General features: G+C 43.6%; 1 long non-coding RNA gene across 1 annotated transcript in view; it reads left to right on the top strand.

Annotated features, from left to right (window-relative positions):
- LOC308610858 overlaps window positions 1-22,500 on the top strand; it is a 308,372-nt gene that overhangs the window by 9,066 nt on the left and 276,806 nt on the right. The window contains exon 2 of the long non-coding RNA XR_014014682.1: window positions 17,727-17,798. This is a non-coding gene — a long non-coding RNA (uncharacterized lncRNA). The remainder of the gene's footprint in view (window positions 1-17,726; window positions 17,799-22,500) is intronic.

The following is a 22,500-nucleotide window of genomic DNA, read 5'->3' as shown; positions in this document are numbered from 1 at the left end:
TGGAGCATTGTTATGACAGAATTCATGGAGCATTTTGACTTCTTTGTGATGACAATAGCATGAAGCATTATGATGATGGGCATGGTGCATTGTGATGACAGGGTTCATGGATCATTGAGATGAAAAGGGGCATGGAGCATACTGATTACAGGGGTCTTGGAGCATTGTGATGAGAAGGGTCATGGAGCCTTGTGATGACAAGGCCAAGGAACATCCTGATGGCAGGGGTCATGGAGCATTGTTATGACAGGGGTAATGGAGCATTGTGATGGCAAGGGCATGGAGCATTGTGATGAGAAGGCCATGGAGTATTCTGATGACATGTGTCATGGAGCTTTGTGATAAAAAGGCATGGAGCAAGGTGATGAGAGCATTCATGGAGCATCGTGGTGACAATGACATGGAGCATTGTGATGCCAAGTGTCATGGGTCTTTGTGATGACAAAGGTCATGAAGCATTTTGATGACAAGGGGGTTGTGCATTGTGATGAGAAGGGCAGAGAGCATTGTGATGACAGGGTCATGGAGCAATTGATGAAAAGGATCATGGAACATTTTGATGACATGGGTTATGCAACATTGTGATGTCATGGGTCATGGAGCATTTTGATGAAACGGGTCATGGAGCATTTTGATAACAGTGGTTATGGAACATTGTGATGTCAGGGGTCATCGAACATTGTGATGATAAGTGCATGTACCATTGTGATGACAGGAGTCATGGAACATTATGATGACATGGGAGAGGGAGTATTGTTCCGAATAGTGATGTAACATTGTGATATCAGTGGTTTGACAGCATTTTGATGAGAAGTGCATGGAGCATTGTGATGACAAGGTTTATGGAGCATTGTGATGGCAAGATTGTGGAGCAGTGTGATGACAAGCGCATGGTGCATTGTGATGACATGTGTCATGGAGCATTGTGCTGACAAGCGCATGGAGCATTGTGATGACAAGGGTCATGGAGCATTGGGCTGAAAATGTTCATGGAGTATTGTGATGACAGGGGTCATGAAGCATTGTGATGACAGAGGTCATGGAGAATTTTGATTTCATTGTGGTGACAGTAGGCGGAAGCATTATGATGATGGGCATGATGCATTGTGATGAGAGGGTTCATGGTGCATTGAGATGAAACGGGGCATGGAGCATTGTGATTACAGTTGTCTGGGAGCACTGTGATGACAAGGGCATGGAGCATTTTGATGAGAAGGCCATGGAACATTATGATGACATGTGTCATGGAGCTTTGTGACGACAAGGGCATGGAGCATTGTGATTACAGGGGTCTTGGAGCATTGTGATGACATGTGTCATGGAGCCTTGTGATGACAAGGCCATGGAACAATGTGATGGCAGGGGTCATGGAGCATTGTTATGACATGGGTAATGGAGCATTGTGATGAGAAGGGCATGGAGCATTGTGGTTAAAATGGTCACAGAGACTGTTGATGACGAGGGCATGGACCATTGTGATGACAAAGTTCATGAAGCACTGTGATGACTGGAGTCACGGAGCATTGTGATGACAGAGCTCATGGAGCATTGTGATAACAAGGGCATTAAGCACTGTGATGACAAAGGCATGGAGCATTTGTCTAATAATTTTCATGGATTATTGTGATGACAGTTGGAATGGCACATTGTGATGACAAGTGCATGGAGAATTGTGAAGAACAGGTCATGCAGTATTGTGAAGACAGGTGTCATGGAGGATTCTGATGACAAAGGTAATGGAGCATTGTGATGACAAGGGACAGGGAGCATGGTGCTGACAAGTCCATGCAGAATTGTGATATCAATGGTCATGACAGGGGTCTTGGAGCATTTTTCTTTCAAAAGCATGTAGCATTGTGATGACAAGGTTCATGGAGCATTGTGATGAAAAGATCATGGAGCATTGTCATTACAAAGGTCACAGAGCCTTGTGATGATGAGGGCATCGACCACTGTGATGACAAATGTTATGAAGCATTGTGCTGCCTGAAGTCACGGAACATTGGGATGACAGGTGTCATGGACATTGTGCTGACCAGGGCATGGAGCATTGTGATGAGAAGGTCATGGAGTATTGTGAAGATAGGTGTCAAGGAGCATTGTGATGACATATGTCATGGTCCATTGTGATGACAATGGCAGGGAGCATTGTGATGGCAAATGTAATGGAGGATTGTGATGACAAATATAATGGAGCATTATGATGACTAGGGCTTGGAACATTATGATGAAAAGGGCCATTGAGAATTTTCATGGCAAGGTCGTGAAGCATTGTGATGACAAGGTCCTGGATCATTGTGATGAGAAAACCATGGAGCCTTGTGATGACAAATCTCATGGAGCATACTGATGAAATGGGGCATGAAGCATTGTGATTACAGGGGTCTTGGAGCACTGTGATCACAAGGGCATGGAACATTTTGAAGAGAAGGCCATGGAACATTCTGATGACATGTGTCATGGAGATTTGTGATGACAAGGGCATGGAGCATTGTGATTACAGGGTTCTTGGAGCATTGTGATGACAAGTGTCTTGGAGCCTTCTGATGACAAGGTCGTTGAACATTTTGATGGCACTGGTCATGGATCATTGTTATGATAGGGGTAATGGAGCATTGTGATGAGTAGGGCTTGGAGCATTATGATGACAAGGGCCATTGAGAATTTTCATGGCAAGGTCATGAAGCCTTGTGATGACAAGGTCCTGGAGCATTGTGATGAGAAAACCATGGAACCTTGTGATGACAAATCTCATGGAGAATACTGAAGGAAAGGGACATGGACCACTGTGATTACAATGGTCGTAGAACATTGTGATGACATGGGCATGGAGCATTGTGTGGATAAGGCCAAGGAGCATTATAATGACATGCGTCATTGAGCTTTGTGATGACAAGGGCATAGAGCATTGTGATTACAGGTGTCTTGGAGCATTGTGATGAAAAGGGCATGGATCACTGTGATGAAAAAGGCATGGAGCCTTGTCATGACAGGGTACAAGGAGCATACAGACAACAAGTGTCAGGGAGCAATTTGATGACAAGTGTATTGAGCATTGTGATGACAAAGGTCATGGAGCATTGTGATGAGAAGACCATGGATAATTGTGATGACGAGAGTCATGGGACATTGTGATGACAAGGGTTATGGAATATTGTGATCACAAGGGTTTCGAGCATTGTTATGACAGAGGTCATGGAGCATTTTGATTTCATTGTGATGACAATAGCATGAAGCATTATGATAATGGGCATGGTGCATTGTGATGACAGGGTTCATGGATCATTGAGATGACAAGGGGCATGGAGCATTGTGATTAGAGGGGTCTTGGAGCATTGTGATGAGAAGGGTCATGGAGCCTTGTGATGACAAGGCCATGGAACATCGTGATGGCAGGAGTCATGGAGCATTGTTATGACATGGGTAATGGAGCTTTGTGATGGCAAGGCGTGGTGCATTGTGAGGAGAAGGCCATGGAGCATTCTGATGACATGTGTCATGGAGCTTTGTGATGACAAGGGCATGGAGCAATGTGATGAAATCGTTCATGGAGCATCGTGATGACAATGACATGGAGCACTCTGATCCCAAACGTCATGGATCTTTATGATGACAAAGGTCATGGAGCATTTTGATGTCAAGTGTGTTGTGCATTGTGATGAGAAGGGCAGGGAGCATTTTGATTACAGGGTCATGGAGCAATTTGATGAAAAGGGTCATGGAGCATTTTGATGACAGGGGTTATGGAACATTGTGTTGTCAGGGGTCATCGCATATTGTGATGATATATGCATGTAGCATATTGATGACAGGAGTTATGCAACATTGTGATGCCAGGGGTGAGGGAGTATTGTGACGAATAGTGATGTAACATTGTGATATCAATGGTGAGAGAGCATTTTGATGAGAAGTGCATGGAGCATTGTGATGACAAGGTTTATGGAGCATTGTGATGACAATATTGTGGAGCACTGTTATGACAAGCAAATGGTGCGTTGTGATGATATGTGTCACAGAGCATTGTGCTGACAAGCGCATTGTACATTGTGATGACAATGGTCATGGAGCATTGTGCTGAGAAAGCATAGAACATTGTGATGACAAGTGTCAAAGAGCATTATGATGAAAAGTTCATGGAGCATTGTGGTTAAAATTGTCACAGAGACTGTTGATGACGAGGGCATGGACCATTGTGATGAGAAGGGTCATGGAGCATTGGGCTGAAAATATTCATGGTGTATTGTGATGACAGGGGTCATGGAGCATTGGGATGACAGTGGTCATGGAGAATTTTGATTTCATTGTGCTGACAATAGCCTGAAGCATTATGATGATGGACATGATGCATTGTGATGACAGGGATCAAGGAGCATTGAGATGAAAAGCGGCATGCAGCATGGTGATTACAGGGGTCATGGAGCATTGGGATGACAAGGGCATGGAGCATTTTGATGAGAAGGTCATGGAACATTCTGATGACATGTGTCATGGAGCTTTGTGATGACAAGGTCATGGAGCATTGTGATTACAGGGGTCTTGGAGCATTGTGATGAAAAGTGCATGGATCATTGTGATGAAAAATGCATGGAGCCTTATCATGACAGGTTTCAGGGAGCATACTGACGACAAGTGTCAGGGAGCATTGTGATGACAAGTGTATTGAGCATTGTGATGAAAAAGTTCATGGAGCATGGTGATGAGAAGACCATGGATAATTGTGATGATGAGCATCATGGGGTGTTGTGATGATAAGTGTTATGGAACATTGTGATCACAAGGGTTTGGAGCATAATGATGAAAGAGGTCATGGAGCATTTTATTTCATTGTGATGACAATAGCCTGAAGCATTATGATGATGGGCATGGTGCATTGTGATGACAGGGTTCATGAAGCATTCAGATGAAAAGAGGCATGGAGCATTGTGATTACAGGGGTCTTGGAGCATTGTGATGACAAGGCCGTAGAACACTGTGATGGCAGGGGTCATGGAACATTGTTATGAAAGATGTAATGGAGCATTGTGATGAGAAGGGCATTGAGCATTGGTCTGAAATGTTTCATGGTTTACTGTGATGATAGTGGGCATGGAGCATTGTGATGACAAGGACACGGAACACTGTGATACATGGGTTATGGAGGATTGTAATGACAACGGCATGGAGCATTGTGATGACAAGTGTCATGGAGCTTTGTGATGACAAGGGCATGGAGCAATGCGATGAGAGGGTTCATGGGGCATTGTGATGACAATGACATGGAGCACTGTTATGTCAAGGGTCATGGAGCTTTGTGATGACAAATGTCATGGAGCATTTTGATGACAAATGTGTGGTGCATTGTGATGAGAAGGCCAGGGAGCATTTTGATGACAGGTTCATGCAGCAATTTGATGAAAAGTGTAATGGAACATTTTGATGACAGGGGTTATAGAACATTGTGATGCCAGGGGTTATGGAGCTTTGGGATGTAAAGGGTCATGGAGCATTTTGATGACAGTGGTTATGGAACATTATGATGTCAGTGGTCATGGATCATTGTGCTGATAAGGGGATGTAGCATTGTGATGACAGGGGTCATGGAACATTGTGATTACAGGGTTATGGGAGGATTGTGATGACTAGCGATGGAATATGGTGATATCTCAGGTGAGAGAGCATTTGGATGAGAAGTGCATGGAGCATTGTGATTACAATGTTTGTGGAGCATAGCGATGACAAGGTTGTCGATCATTGTGATGAAAAGCACATGGCACACTGTGATGACAAGGGTCATGGAGCATTGTTCTGACAAAGGCATGGAGCACTGTGATGAAAAGTTCCTGGAGCATTGTGGTTACAAAGGTCACAGAGCCTTGTGATGACGCGGGCATGGACTGTTGTGATGACAAACGTTAGGAAGCATTGTGATGACTGGAGTCACGGAGCATTGTGATGACAGGGGTCATGGGGCATTGTGAAGACAAGGGCATGGAACATTGTGATGACAGGGGCATGGAGCATTGTTCTGAAAATTTTCAAAGATTATTGTGATGACAGTGTACATGGTGCAATGTGATGACAATGGCAAGGAGCATTGTGATGAGAAGGTCATGGAGTATTGTGAAGACAGGTGTCAGGGAGCATTGTGATGACATATGTCAGGGTCCATTGCGTTGACAATGACAGGGAGCATTGTGATGCCAAATGTAATGGAGGATTAAGATGATAAATATAATGAAGCATTGTGATGACTAGGGCTTGGAGCATTATGATGACAAGAGAAATTGAGAATTTTCATGACAAGGTCGTGAAGCATTGTGATGACAAGGTCCTGGATCATTGTGATGAGAAAACCATGGAGCCTTGTGATGACAAGTCTCATGGAGCATACTGCTGAAAAGGGGAATGGAGCATTCTGATTACAGGGGTCTTGGAACACTGTGATAACAAGGGCATGGAGCATTGTGATGACAAGGGCATGGAGCATTGGTCTTAAAATTTTCATGGATTATTGCGATGACAGTTGGAATGGCACATTGTAATGAAAAGGGCATGGAGCATATTGATGTCCAGGTCATGCAGTATTGTGAAGACATGTGTCAGGGAGCATTGTGATGACATATGTAATGGCACATTGTGATGACAATGGCATGGAGCATTGTGATGCCAAGTGTCATGGAGGATTCTAATGACAAATGTAATGAAGCATTGTGATGACAATGGCTTGGATCATTGTGATGAAAAGGGTCAGGGAACATTGTTCTGACAAGTGCATGGAGCATTGTGATGAGAAGGCCATGGAAACTTCTGAAGACATGCTTCATGGAGCTTTGTTATGACAAGGGCATGGAGCATTTTGCTGACAGGTGTCTTCAGCATTGTGCTGACAAGGTTCACTGAGCCTTGAGATGACAAGTTCGTGGAACATCGTGATGTCAGTGGTCATGGAGCATTGTTATTACAGGGGTAATGGAGCATTGTGATGGCAAGGGCATGGAGCATTGCGATGAGAAGGCCATGGAATATTCTGATGACATGTGTTATGGAGCTTTGTGATGACAAGGTCATGGAGCAATGTGATGAGAGCATTCATGGAGCATTGTGATGAAAATGACATGGAGCACTGTGATGACAAGTGTCATGGATTATTGTGATGACAAAGGTCATGGAGCAATTAGATGACAAAGGCCTTGTGCATTTTGATGAGTAGGGCAGGGAGCATTGTGATGACAGGGTCATGGAGCCATTGGATGAAAAGGGTCATGGAACATTTTGATGACAGGGGTTATTGAACATTGTTATGTCAGGGGTCATGGAGCATATTGATGAAAAGTGTCATGGAGCATTTTGATGACGGGTGATGGAACATTGTGATGTCTGGGGTCATCGGACTTTGTGATGATAAGTGCATGTAGCATTGTGATGACAGGAGTCATGGAACATTATGATGACAGGGGTGAGGGAGTATTGTGACGAATAGTGATGTAACATTGTGATATCAGTGGTGAGAGAGCATTTTGATGAGAAGTGCATGGAGCATTGTGATGACAAGTTTTACGGAGCATTGTGATGACAAGATTGTGGAGCACTGTGATGGGAAGCTCATGGTGCATTGTGATGACATGTGTCATGCAGCACTGTCCTGACAAGCACATGGAGAATTGTGATGCCAAGGGTCATGGAGGATTCTGATGACAAAGGTAATGGAGCATTGTGATGACAATGGCTTGGAGCATTGTGATGACAAGGGTCAGGGAGCATTGTGCTGACAAGTGCATGGAGAATTGTGATGACAAGGGTCATGGAGGATTCTGATGACAAGATTGTGGAGTATTTTGATGACAATGGCATAGAACATTTTGATGAAAACGGCATGGGGCATTGTGATGAAAAAGGCATGGAGCCTTTTTGTGACAGGGTTCAAGGAGTATTCTGACGACAAGATTCAGGGAGCACTGTGATGACAAGTGTATTAAGAATTGTGATGACAAATGTCATGGAGCATTGTGATGAAACGGGCATGGAGTACTGTGATGACAAGCATCATGGAGCATTGTGATGACAAGATTTATGGAACATTGTTATCACAATGGTTTGGAGCATTGTGATGACAAAGGTCATGAATCATTTTGATTTCTAGGAGCATGGAGCATTGTGATGACAAGGACATGAAGCAATGTGATCCTAAGGTTCATGGAGGATTGTGATGACAATGGTCATGGAGTATTGTGATGACAAGCACATAGAGCATTGTAATGAAAATGTCATGTAGCATTTTGCTGACAAAAGCATGGAGCATTGTGATGACAGATGTCATGGAGCACTGTGCTGATAAGCGTCCCGGAGCATTGTGAATACAGGGGTCATGAAGCATTGGGATGACAAGGGCATGGATGATTGTCATGACAAGGGTCATGGAGCACTGGGCTTTAAAAGTTCATGGAGTATTTTGATAACAGGGGTCATGGAGCATTGTGATGACAGAGGTCATGGAGAATTTTGATTTCATTGTGCTGACAATAGCCGGAAGCATTATGATGATGGGCATGATGCATTGTGATGACAGGTTTCATGGAGCATTGAGATGAATAGGGACATGGAGCATTGTGATTACAGGGGTCTTGGAGCATTGTGATGACAAGGTCATGGAGCATTTTGATGAGAAGTCCATGGAACATTCTGATGACATGTGTGATGGAGCTTTGTGATGAAAAGAGCACGGAGCATTGTGATAACAGTGGTCTTCAAGCATTGTGATGAGAAGGGCATGGTTCATTGTGATGAAAATGGCATGGAGCCTTGTCATAACAGGGTACAAGGGGCATACAGACAACCAGTGTCAGGGAGCATTTTGATGACAAGTGGATTGAGCATTGTGATGACAAAGGTCATGGAGCATTTTGATGAGAAAACCAAGGATTATTGTGATGATGAGCGTCATGGGGCACTCTGATGAAAAGTGTTATGGAATACTGTGATCACAAGGATTTGGAGCACTGTTATGACAGAAGTTATGGAGCATTTAGATTTCATTGTGATAACAATAGCATGAAGCCTTATGATGATGGGCATGGTGCATTATGAAGACAGGGTTCATGGATCAGTGAGATGAAAAGGGGCATGGAGCATTGTGATTACAGGGGTTTTCGAACATTGTGATGAGATGGATCATGGAGCCTTGTGATGACAAGTCCATGGAACATGGTTATGGCAGGGGTCATGGAGCATTGTTATGACGATGTAATGGAGCATTGTGATGGCAAGGGCATGGAGCATTGTGATGAGAAGGACATGGAGCATTCTGATGACATGTGTCATGCAGCTTTGTGATGACAAGGGCATGGAGCAATGGGTTGAGAGCGTTCATGGAGCATTATGATGACAATGACATGGAGCATTGTGATGCCAAGGGTCATGAATCTTTGTGATGACAAAGGTCAAGGAGCATTTTGATGACAAGGGCATTGTGCATTGTGATGAGAAGGGCAGGGAGCATTGTGATGGCAGGGGTCAGGAAGCATTGTTATGACTGTGGTAATGGAACATTGTGATGACAAGGGCATGGAGCATTTTGATGAGAAGGCCATGGAACATACTGATAACATGTGTCATGGATCTTTGTGATGACAAGGGCATGGAGCATTGTGATTACAGTGGTCTTGGTACATTGTGATGACAAGCGTCATGGAGCCTTGTGATGACAAGGCCGTGGAACATTGTGATGGCAAGGGTCATGGAGCATTGTTATGACAGGTGTAATGGAGCATTGTGATGAGAAGTGCATGGAGCATTGTGATTACAATGTTTATGGAGCATTGCCAGGACACATTTGTGGACCGTTGTGATGAAAAGCGCGTGGCACATTGTGATGACAGGGGTCATGGAGCATTTTTCTGACAAAGGCATGGAGCACTGGGATGACAAGAATCAAGGAGCTTTGTGATGATATGTTCATGGAGCATTGTGGTTACAAAGGTCACAAAGACTGTTGATGATGAGGGTATGGACCATTGTGATGACAAAGGTCATGAAGCATTTGATGACAGGTGTCATGGAGCACTGTGATGACAAGTGCATAGAGCATTGTGATGACCAGGTCATGCAGTATTTTGAAGACAGGTGTCATGGAGCATTGTCATGACATATGTAATGGCCCATTGTGATGACAATGGCACGGAGCATTGTGATGCCAAGTGTCATGGAGGAATCTGACGACAAAGGTAATGGAGCATTGTGATGACATTGGCTTGGAGCACTGTGCTAACAAATGCGTGGAGAATTGTGATGACAAGGGTCATGGAGCATTCTGATGACAAGCTTGTGGAGTATGTTGATGACAATGGCATGGAGCATTGTGATGAAAATGGCATGGGGCATTGTGATGAAAAAGGCATGGAGCCTGTTCCTGACAGGGTTCAAGGAGCATTCTGACGACAAGTGTCAAGGAGCATTGTGATGAAAAGTGTATTGAGAATTGTGATGACACAGATCATGGAGCATTGTGATGAAAAGGGCATGGAGTATTGTGATGACAGGCATCATGGAACGTTGTGATGACAAGTGTTATGGAACTTTGTGATCACAAGGGTTTGGAGCATTGTGATGACAGGGGCATGGAGCATTGTGATGAGAAGTTCATGGAGTATTTTGAAGAAAGGTGTCAGGGAGCATTGTGATGACATATGTCATGGTCCATTGCGATGACAATGGCCGGGAGCATTGTGATGCCAAATATAATGGAGGATCATGGTGACAAATATAATGGAGCATTGTGATGACTAGGGCTTGGAGCATTATGATGAGAAGGGCCATTGAGAATTTTCATGACAAAGTCATGAAGCATTGTGATTACAAGGTCCTGGAGTATTGTGATAAGAAAACCATGGAGGCTTGTGATGAAAAATCTCATGGAGCATACTGATGAAAATGGGCAAGGACCACTGTGATTACACGGTTCTTGGAACATTGTGATAACAGGGGCATGGAGCATTGTGAGGAGAAGTCCAATGAGCATTCTAATGATATGCATAATAGAGCTTTGTGATGACAAGGGCATGGAGCATTGTGATTACAGCGGTCTTGGAGCATTGTGATGAAAAGGGCATGGATCATTCTGATGAAAAATGCATGGAGCCTTGTCATGACAGGGTTCAAGGAGCATACTGACGACAACTGTCAGGGAGCATTTTGATGACAAGTGTATTGAGCATTGTGATGACAAAGGTCATGGAGCATTGTCGTTAAAAAGGTCACAGAGCCTTGTGATGATGAGGGCATTGACCACTGTGATGACAAATGTTATGAAGCATTGTGCTGCCTGAAGTCACGGAACATTGGGATGACAGGTGTCATGGACATTGTGATGATAAGGGCATGGAGCATTGTGATGAGAAGGTCATGGAGTATTGTGAAGATAGGTGTCAGGGAGCATTGTGATGACATATGTCATGGTCCATTGTGATGACAATGGCAGGGAGCACTGTGATGGCAAATGTAATAGAGGATTGTGATGACAAATATAATGGAGCATTATGATGACTAGGGCTTGGAGCATTATGATGAAAAGGGCCATTGAAAATTTTCATGGCAAGGTCGTGAAGAATTGTGATGACAAGGTCCTGAAGCATTGTGATGAGAAAACCATGGAGCCTTGTGATGACAAATCTCATGGAGCATACTGATGAAATGGGGCATAAAGCATTGTGATTACAGGGGTCTTGGAGCACTGTGATGACAAGGGCATGGAACATTTTGAAGAGAAGGCCATGGAACATTCTGATGACATGTGTCATGGAGATGTGTGATGACAAGGGCATGGAGCATTGTGATTACAGGGTTCTTGGAGCATTGTGTTGACAAGTGTCTTGGAGCCTTGTGATGACAAGGTCGTGGAACATTGTGATGGCAGGGGTCATGGATCATTGTTATGATAGGGGTAATGAAGCATTGTGATGAGTAGGGCTTGGAGCATTATGATCACAAGGGCCATTGAGAATTTTCATGGCAAGGTCGTGAAGCATTGTGATGACAATGTCCTGGAGCATTGTGATGAGAAAACCATGGAACCTTGTGATGACAAATCTCATGGATGATACTGAAGAAAAGGGACATGGACCATTGTGATTACAAGGGTCGTAGAACATTGTGATGACATGGGCATGGAGCATTGTGAGGATAAGGCCAAGGAGCATTATAATGACATGCGTCATTGAGCTTTGTGATGACAAGGGCATGGAGCATTGTGATTACAGGGGTCTTGGAGCATTTTTATGAAAAGGGCATGGATCACTGTGATGAAAAAGGCATGGAGCCTTGTCATGACAGGGTACAAGGAGCATACAGACAACAAGTGTCAGGGAGCATTTTGATAACAAGTGTATTGAGCATTGTGATGACAAAGGTCATGGAGCATTGTGATGAGAAGACCATGGATAATTGTGATGACGAGAGTCATGGGACATTGTGATCACAAGTGTTATGGAATATTGTGATCACAAGGGTTTCGAGCATTGTTATGACAGAGGTCATGGAGCATTTTGATTTCATTTTGATGACAATAGCATGAAGCATTATGATGATGGGCATGGTGCATTGTGATGACAGGGTTCATGGATCATTGTGATTAAAAGGGGCATGGAGCATTGTGATTACAGGGATCTTGGAGCATGGTGATGAGAAGGGTCATGGAGCCTTGTGATGACAAGGCCATGGAACATCGTGATGGCAGGAGCCATGGAGCACTGTTATGACAGCGGTAATGGAGCATTGTGATGGCAAGGACATGTAGCCTTGTGATGAGGCCATGGAGCATTCTGATGACATGTGTCATGGGGCTTTTTGATGACAAGAACATGAAGCAATGTCCTGAGAGCGTTCATGGAGCACTGTGATGACAATGACATGGAGCACTGTGATGCCAAGGGTCATGGATCTTTGTGATGACAATGGTCATGGAGCATTTTGATGAGAAGTGTGTGGTGCATTTTGATGAGAAGGGCAGGGAGCATTGTGATGACAGGTGTCATGGAGCACTGTGATGACAAGCGTCACAGAGCATTGTGAATAGAGGGGTCATGGAGCATTTTGATGACAAGTGCATGGAGCATTGTGATGACAGGGGCCCGGAGTATTCGACTGAAAATTTTCATAGATTATTGTGATGACAGTGGACATGCTGCATTGTGATGACAATGGCATGGAGCATTGTGATGAGAAGGTTATGGAGTATTGTGAAGACAGGTGTTAGGGAGCATTGTGATGCCATAAGTCATGGTCCATTGCGATGACAATGGCAGGGAGCATTGTGATGTCAAATGTAATGGAGCATTGTGATGAATAGGGCTTCGAGCATTATGATGACGAGGGCCATTGAGAATTTTCATGAAAAGGTCATGGAGCATTGTGATGATACGGTCGTGGAGCATTGTGATGTCAAATGTAATGGAGCATTGTGATGAATAGGGCTTCGAGCATTATGATGACGAGGGCCATTGAGAATTTTCATGACAAGGTCATGGAGCATTGTGATGACACGGTCCTGGAGCATTGTGATGAGAAAACCATGGAGCCTTGTGATGTCAAATCTCATGGAGCATACTGATGAAAAGAAGCATGGACCTTTGTGATTACAGGGGTCTTGGAACTTTGTGATGACAAGGGGATGGAGCATTGTGAGGAGAAGTCCAAGGAGCATTCTAATGACATGCGTCATTGAGCTTTGTGATGACAAGGGCATGGAGCATTGTGATGACAAGCATCATGGAGAATTGTCCTGAGAAAGGCATAGAGCATTGTGATGTGAAGACCATGGATAACTGTGATGACGAGTGTCATGGGGCATTGTGATGACACGTGTTATGGAATATTGTGATCACAAGGGTTTGGAGCATTGTTATGACAGAGGTCATGGAACATTGAGAATTCATTGTGATGACAATAGCATGAAGCATTATGATGATGGGCATGGTGCATTGTGATGACAGGTTTCATGGATCATTGAGATGAAAAGGGCCATGGAGCATTGTGATTACAGGTGTCTTGGAGCATTGTGATGAGAAGGGTCATGGAGCCTTGTGATGATAAGGCCATGGAACATCGTGATGGCTGTGGTCATGGAGCATTGTTATGACAGTGGTAATGGAGCATTTTGATGACAAGGGCATGGAGCATTGTGATGAGAAGGCCATGGAGCATTCTGATGACATGTGTCATGGAGCTTTGTGATGACAATGGCATGGAGCTTTGTGATGCCAAGCGTCATTGATCTTTGTGATGGCAAAGATCATGGAGCATTTTGTTGGCAAGGGCGTTGTGCACTGTGATGAGAAGGGAAGGAAGCAATTTGATGACAGGTTCATGGAGCAATTTGATGAAAAAGGTCATGGAACATTTTGATGACAGGGGTTTGGGAAAATTGTGATGTCAGTGGTCATCGAATATTGTGATGATATAGCATGTAGCATTGTGATGACAGGAGTCATGGAACATTGTGATGCCAGGGGTGAGGTAGTATTGTGACGAATATTGATGTAATACTGTGATATCATTTGTGAGAGAGCATTTTGATGAGAAGTGCAGGGAACATTGTGATGACAAGTTTTATGGAGCATTGTGATGACAAGATTTTGGAGCACTGTGATGACAAGCACATGGTGAATTGTGATGACATGTGTCGTGGAGCATTGTGCTGACAAGCACATGGAGCACTGTGATGACAAGGGTCATGGAGAATTGTGCTGAGAAAGACATAGAGCATTGTGATGACAAGGGTCAAAGAGAATTGTGATGAAAATTTCATGGAGCTTTGTGGTTAAAAATGTCACAGAGACTGTTGATGATGAGGGCATGGACCATTGTGATGACAAAGGTCATGAAGAATTGTGATTACTGGAGTGACGGAGCATTGTGATGACAGGGGTCATGGAGCATTGTGATGACAAGGGCATGGAGCATTGGTCTAATAAATTTCATGGATTATTGCGATGACAGTTTGTATGGCGCATTGTGATGACAAGGGCATGGAGCATTGTGATGACCAGGTCATGCAGTATTGTGAAGAGAGATGTCAGGGAGCATTGGCATGACATATGTAATGGCCCATTGTGATGACAATGGCTTGGAGCATTGTGATGACAACGGTCAGGGAGCATTGTGCTGAAAAGTGCATGGAGAATTGTGATGACAAGGGTCATGGAGCATTCTGATGACAAGCTTGTGGAGTATTTTGATGACAATGGCATGGAGCATTGTGATGAAAATGGCATGGGGCATTGTGATGAAAAAGGCATGGAGCCTTTTCGTGACAGTGTTCAAGGAGCATTTTGCCGACAAGTGTCAGGGAGCATTGTGATAACAAGTGTATTGAGAATTGTGATGACAAAGGTCATGGAGCATTGTGATGAAAAGGGCATGGAGTATTGTGATGATAGGCATCATGGAGCGATTTGATGACAAGAGTTTTGAAACTTTGTTATCACAAGGTTTTGAAGCTTTGTGATGACAGATGTCATAGATCATTTTGATTTCAAGGAGCATGGAAAATTTTGATGACAAGGGTATGAAGCAGTGTGATCCCACGGTTCATGGAGGATTGTGATGACAATTGTAATGGTGTACTGTGATGACAAGGGCATAGAGCATTGTAATGACAAGTTCATGTAGCATTTTGCTGACAAAGGCATGGGGCATTGTGATGACAGTTGTCCTGGAGAACTGTGATAACAAGCGTCACGGAGCATTGTGAATACAGGGTTCATGGAGCATTGGGATGACCAAGTCATGGATTATTGTGATGACAAGGGTCATGGAGCATTGGCCTTAAAATGTTCATGGAGTATTGTGATGACAGGGTTCATGGAGCATTGAGATGAAGAGGGGCATGGAGCATTGTGATTACAGGGGTCTTGGAGCATTGTGATGACAAGGGCATGGAACATTTTGATGAGAAAGCCATGGAACATTCTGATGACATGTGTCATGGAGCCTTGTGATGACAAGGTCAGCGAGCATTGTGATTACAGTGGTCTTGGAACATAGTGACGACAATTGTCATTGAGCCTTGTGATGACAAGTCTGTGGAACATTGGGATGGCAGGGTTCATGGAGCATTGTTATGACAGGGGTAAAGGAGCATTGTCATAAGAAGGGCATGGAGCATTGTGATTACAATGTTTATGGAGCATTTTTCTGACAAAGGCATGGAGCATTGTGATGACAAGTGTCACGGAGCATTGTGATGGAAATTTCATGGAGCATTGTGGTTACAAAGGTCACAGAGCCTTGTGATGACGCGGGCATGGACCATTGTGATGACAACTGTTATGAACCATTGTGATGCCTAGAGTCACGGAGCATTGTGATGACAGTGGTCATGGAGCATTGTGATGACAAGGGCATGAAGCATTGTGATGACAGACCATGGAGCATTGGTTTGAAAAATTTCATAGATTATTGTGATGACAGTTGGCATGGTGCATTGTGATGACAAGGTCATGGAGCCTTGTGATGACAATGGCATGGAGCATTTGGATGAGAAGGTCATGGAGTATTGTGAAGACAAGTGTCAGGGAGCATTGTGATGACATATGTCATGGTCCATTGCGATGACAATGTCAGGGGGCATTGTGATGCCAAATGTAAAGGAGGATTGTCATGACAAATATAATGGAGCATTGTGATGACTAGGGCTTGGAGCATTATGATGACAAGGGCCATTGAGAATGTTCATGACAAGGTCGTGAAGCATTGTGATGACAAGGTCCTGGAGCATTGTGATGAGAAAACCATGGAGCCTTGTGATGACAAATCTCATGGAGCATACTGATGAAAAGGGGCATGGAGCATTGTGATAACAAGGTTCTTGGAAAATTGTGATGGAAAGGGCATGGAGCATTGTGAGCAGAAGGCCAGGGAGCATTATGATGACATGCGTCATTGAGCTTTGTGATGACAAGGGCATGGAGCATTGTGATTACAGCGGTCTTGGAGCATTGTGATGAAAAGGGCATGGATAATTGTGATGAAAAAGTCATGGAGCCGTGTGATGACAGGTTTCAAGGAGCATACAGACTACAAGATTCAGGAAACGTTTTGATGACAAGTGTATTGAGCAATGTGATGACAGAGGTCATGGAGCATTGTGATGAGAAGACCATGGATAATTGTGATGAGGAGCGTCATGAGGCATTATGATGACAAGTTTTATGGAATATTGTGATCACAAGGGTTTGGAGCATTGTTATGACAGAGGTCATGGAGCATTTTGATTTCATTGTGATGACAATAGCAATGAAGCATTATGATGATGGGCATGGTGCATTGTGATGACAGGTTTCATGAATCATTTAATTGAAAAGGTGCATGGCATATTGTGATCACAGGCGTCTTGGAGCATTGTGATGAGAAGGGTCATGGAGCCTTGTGATGAAAATGCCATGGAACATCGTGATGGCAGGGGTATGGAGCATTGTTTTGATAGGTGTAATGGAGCATTGTGATGGCAAGGACATGGAGCCTTGTGATGAGAAGGCCATGGAGCATTCTGATGACATGAGATATGGAGCACTGTGATGACAAGAGCATGTAGCATTGTGATTACAGGTGTCTTGAGCATTGTGATGACAATTGTTATGGAGCTTTGTGATGACAAGGCCATTGAACATTGTGATGGCAGGGGTCATGAGGCATTGGGCTGAAAATATTCATGGATTATTGTGATGACAGGGGTCATGGAGCATTGTGATGATTAGGGAATGGAGCATTGTGATTACAAGGGTCCCGGATCATTGTGTTGTCAGGTGTCATGGAGTGTTGTGATAACCGTGGTCATGGAGAAAAGGGATGATATTGCTCATGGAGCATTGTGATGATAAGGTCATGGAGCATTTGGCCGAATATGTTCATGGAGTATTTTGATGACAGTGGTCATGGAGCATTGTGATAACAAGGGAATGGAGCATGGTGATGACAAGGTCCTGGAGCATTGTGATGAGAAGACCATGGAGACTTTTGATGAGAAATCTCATGGAGCATTCTGTTGAAAAGGGGCATGGGGCATTGTGATTACAGGGGTCTTGGAGCATTGTGATGACAAGGTAATGAATCATGGTGATGAGAAGACCATGGAGCATTCTGATGACATGCGTCATGCAGCTTTGTGATGACGAGGGCATTTAGCATTGTGAATACAGGGTTCTTGAGCATTGTGATGACAAGTGTCATGGAGCCTTGTGATGAAAAGGCCGTGTAACATTGTGATGGAAGGGGTCATGGAGCATTGTTATGACAGGGGTAATGGAGCATTTTGATGAGAAGGGCATGGAGCATTGGTCTGAAATATTTTTGGATTATTGTGATGAGTGTGGGCATGGAGCATTGTGATGAGGAAGGCACGGAACACCGTGATACATGGGTCATGGGTCATGGAGCTTTGTGATGACAAGTCATTGAGCATTTTGATGACAAGGGCATGGAGTATTGTGATGACAGGTGTTTGGAGCATTGGTCTGACAACTTTCATAGATTATTGTGATGCCAGTGGACATGGTGCATTGTGATGACAAGGCCATGGATCATTGTGAAGAGAAGGTCATGGAGTATTGTGAAGACAGGTGTCAGGGAGCATTGTGATGACATATGTCATGGTCCATTGCGATGACAATGCTAGGTAGTATTGTGATGCCAAATTTAATGGAGTATTGTGATGACAAATGTCATGGAGCATTGTGATGAAAAGGGCATGGAGTATTTTGATGACACGCATCATGGAGCGTTGTGATGACAAGTGTTATGGAACACTGTGATCACAAGGGATTGGAGCATTGTGATGACAGAGTTCTTGGCTCATTTTGATTTAAAGGATCATGGAGCATTTTGATGACAAGGGCCTGAAGCAATGTGATCCCAAGTTTCATGGAGGATTGTGATGGCAATGGTAATGGAGTAAGGTGATAACAAGCGCATAGAGCATTGTAATGATAAGGTCATGTAGCATTTTGCTGACAAACGCATGGAGTATTTTGATGACAGGTATCATGAAGCAATGTGATGACAAGCGTCATGAAGCATTGTGAATACAGGTGTCATGCAGCATTGGGATGACATGGGCATGCATCACTGTGATGAGAAGGGTCATGGAGCATTGGGGTGAAAATGTTCATAGATTATTTTGATGACAGGTGTCATGGAGTATTGTGATGACAAGGGAATGGAGCACTGTGATGACAAGGTCCTGGAGCACTGTGATGTGAAAACCATGGAACCTTGTGATGAAACGTCTCATGGAGCATTCTGATGAAAAGGAGCAGGGAACATTGTGATTACAGGTGTCTTGGACCTTTGTGATGACAAGGGCATGGAACATTATGATGAGAAGGCCATGGAGCATTCTGATGACATGCGTCATGGAGATTTGTGATGACAAGTGCAATGAGCATTGTGATCACAGGGGTCTTGTAGCATTGTGATGCAAAGGGCATGAATCATTGTATTATAAAAGGCATGGAGCTTTGTCATGAAGGGGTTCAAGGTGCATACTGATGGCAATAGTCAGGGAGCATTGTGCCGACAAGTGTAATGAGCATTGTGATGACAGAAATCATGGTGTATTGTGCTGAGAAGACCGTGGATAATTGTGATGACCATCGTCATGGGGCATTGTGATGACAAGTGTTATTGAACATTGTGATCACAAGGGTGTGGAGCATTGTGATGACAGAGGTCATGGAGCATTTAGATTTCATTGTGATGACAATAGATGAAGCATTATGATGATGGGCATGGTGCATTTTGATGACAGCGTTCATGGAGCATTGTGATGAAAATTGGCATGGAGCATTGTTCTCACAAGTTTCATGGATTATTGTGATAAGAGTGGGCATGGCACATTGTGACGACAAGGACATGGGGCACTGTGATGACAAGGTCATGGATTATTGTGAAGAAAGTTGTCAGGGAGCATGGTGATGAAATATGTCATGTTCCAGTTTGATGACGATATCATTGAGCATTGTGATGCCAAGTGTCATGGAGGATTGTTGTGACAATGTAAAGGAGCATTGTGATGACAAGGGCATGTAGCATTGTGATATCAAGGGCCATTGATAATTTTAATGTCCATGTCGTGCAACATTGTGATGACAAGCGCATGGAGCTTCCTATGACAGGGGTCATGGAGCATCACGATGAAAAGTGCATGGAGTATTGTGATGACAAGAGCATATGACATTGTGATGTGAAGTGCCATGGAGCATTGTAATGACAAGGATATGGGGAATTGTGACGACAAGGGACATTGAGCTTTGAGATGAAAAGGCATGGAGCATGGTGATGGCAAAACCGTGGAGCATTGTGATGAGAAGACCTTGGGTAATTGTGATGTCGAGCATCATGGAGCACTGTAAGGACAAGTGGCATGAAGCATTGTGATGACAGGTGTCAGGGAGCATTGTGATGAGAGGGGTCATGGAGCATTGTGATGACAAGGGCATGAAGCATTGTGATGACAAGTGCATGGAGCATTGTAATGACAAGTGCATGGAGCATTGCAATGACAAGTGCATGGAGAATTGTGATGACAAGAGTATGTAACATTGTGATGAGAAGTGTCATGTAGCATTGTGATGACAAGGACGTGGAGAATTGTGATGACAAGGGACATGGAGCTTTGTGATAACCAGGGCATGGAGCATTGTGATGACAGGGGTCATGGAGCATTATTATGACAAGGGCCATGGTGCATTTTGACAAAGATATCACTTATGAAGGGAATGTAATCATGGCTATATATGAACTGAATTAGGGAAGAGAACAGATTCTCAGATTTAGAAAACACTCTTATGCTTACTTAAGGGGAAAGAGAGGTGGGGAGATGCACAAAACAAAGATTGATATTAGCACAGAAACCGTTCCATAATCCAAAAAGAGAAGAGACAAGCCCTACTCCTTCCTCAGTGAACGGAACTCAACATCCCTATTCCCCGGAGAGAAATATATCTGACTAGTAAGAATTTTAAAACCTATGTATTGATATGTCTCCATAAGGGAACCAAGAGTGTCTAGAATGACATAAACATGGCAGTGAGAATCAGCTCAAACCCACTATAAAAATGAATTTTAAAACAAAACATAAAAAGAGTAAAATTCTTACACATTTCCTTCAGGGGTTCTGATGAAACTTTGGAATGACCCTATCTACAATGACAGCTGGATGTGGCATAAGGCTGGTCACTTGGGGCTGAGAGGACTGGTGAGATTGGGTGAAAAAATGCAGACCATTTAAAGAAATAATGCCTGTCACCCATTCCATGGTTCCCAACTCTCCAGGTAGAAAGGAATATCACTACAGTTATAACATGTATGGGAACGTAGAGAATGGAAACACTCTGATGGTTAAAGGTTTCTAAAGCTCTACTACTTTTTTCTCTCCTTGTGCTCCAGTTTGACATTCCAACTGCTTTAATCTCCTAACTTGGAGAGCCAGCCCCTATAACCTCCTGATTCACACAGTGGGCAAATTGTGCAGAGGATATAAGGGAAGAGAGAGAACCAATGAGAGAGTAGCTCAAGACATTTGGACAGCCACATGTCACTCTAATTTCCCGTCACGAAGAGGAATTAACCAATGTCTCATCCTGCCCCCCCAGAACAAGTATAGGTCCTGAAGCAAAATTGTGGATTTGCGGTCAGCTCACAAAAACGCGAGTTGAAAAATGGATCTCAGGGCCACAGAAATTCACTAACCTGCAGAGTTAAAAAGGACTACTCTCTTCCAAAAATCTGTTGAGGGAAAGCCACGAGGCAGAATTGAAAATGAGGCAGAATGGCATGAAACTGAATTCAAGAGGTACACTGGAATCACCCTTAAACATTGGAAAAGAATCACAACTTCGAAAATTATGGAAACGGCCATAAAGAGCGTATGGGTTATCACGTGAATATATTCAGGAGAAGATGCATACGACATTTTTGGCCAAGCAAACAAGTGGGCAATGCAAATCTGCACTACAAAGAAGTATCACTTCCCACCATTAAAAAGGTACATCCACAAAATGTGTAAAAACCAGAAAGGCAAGACAGGCCCTGGAGAACAGGGAGCCTTGTTATGCTGATGGGCGGGATGTAAATTGCCAACTGCCTCTCTGGAGGAGTGCATTGTGTTCCCTAAAACAAGTAAACAACAGAGCTACAGAGCCAAGGGCGCTTCCAGTCTAGGGAATATATCTTGGGAAAACTGAAAATCAATAAGACAGAGACTCCCCAAAATTTAGGGCTGCACTGCTTATAAGAACCTCAACTTGTGTACACACTAAATTTCCCAGGAAAGATAAAAATTGTTCAAAAATTTGTGGTACTTATGTCCGATGGATTATCCCTCAACCATGAAATCAATGTCAAAAGACAGGTAGCAGCAAAATGAGTGGATTCCGGTACGATGATTCTAAGTGAAATAAGTCACACAGAAAATGAACCTTATCATAATATATCACTTATGAAGATCCTGTAAACATGGCTACACATGAACTG

Source organism: Mesoplodon bidens, assembly GCF_964165515.1.
Source record: "Mesoplodon bidens genome assembly, contig: HAP1_SCAFFOLD_306, whole genome shotgun sequence".
Lineage (NCBI taxonomy): Eukaryota > Metazoa > Chordata > Mammalia > Artiodactyla > Ziphiidae > Mesoplodon > Mesoplodon bidens.
The sequence above is the reverse complement of the archived record's forward strand: the minus strand, read 5'-3'. Positions and strand labels throughout refer to the sequence as shown.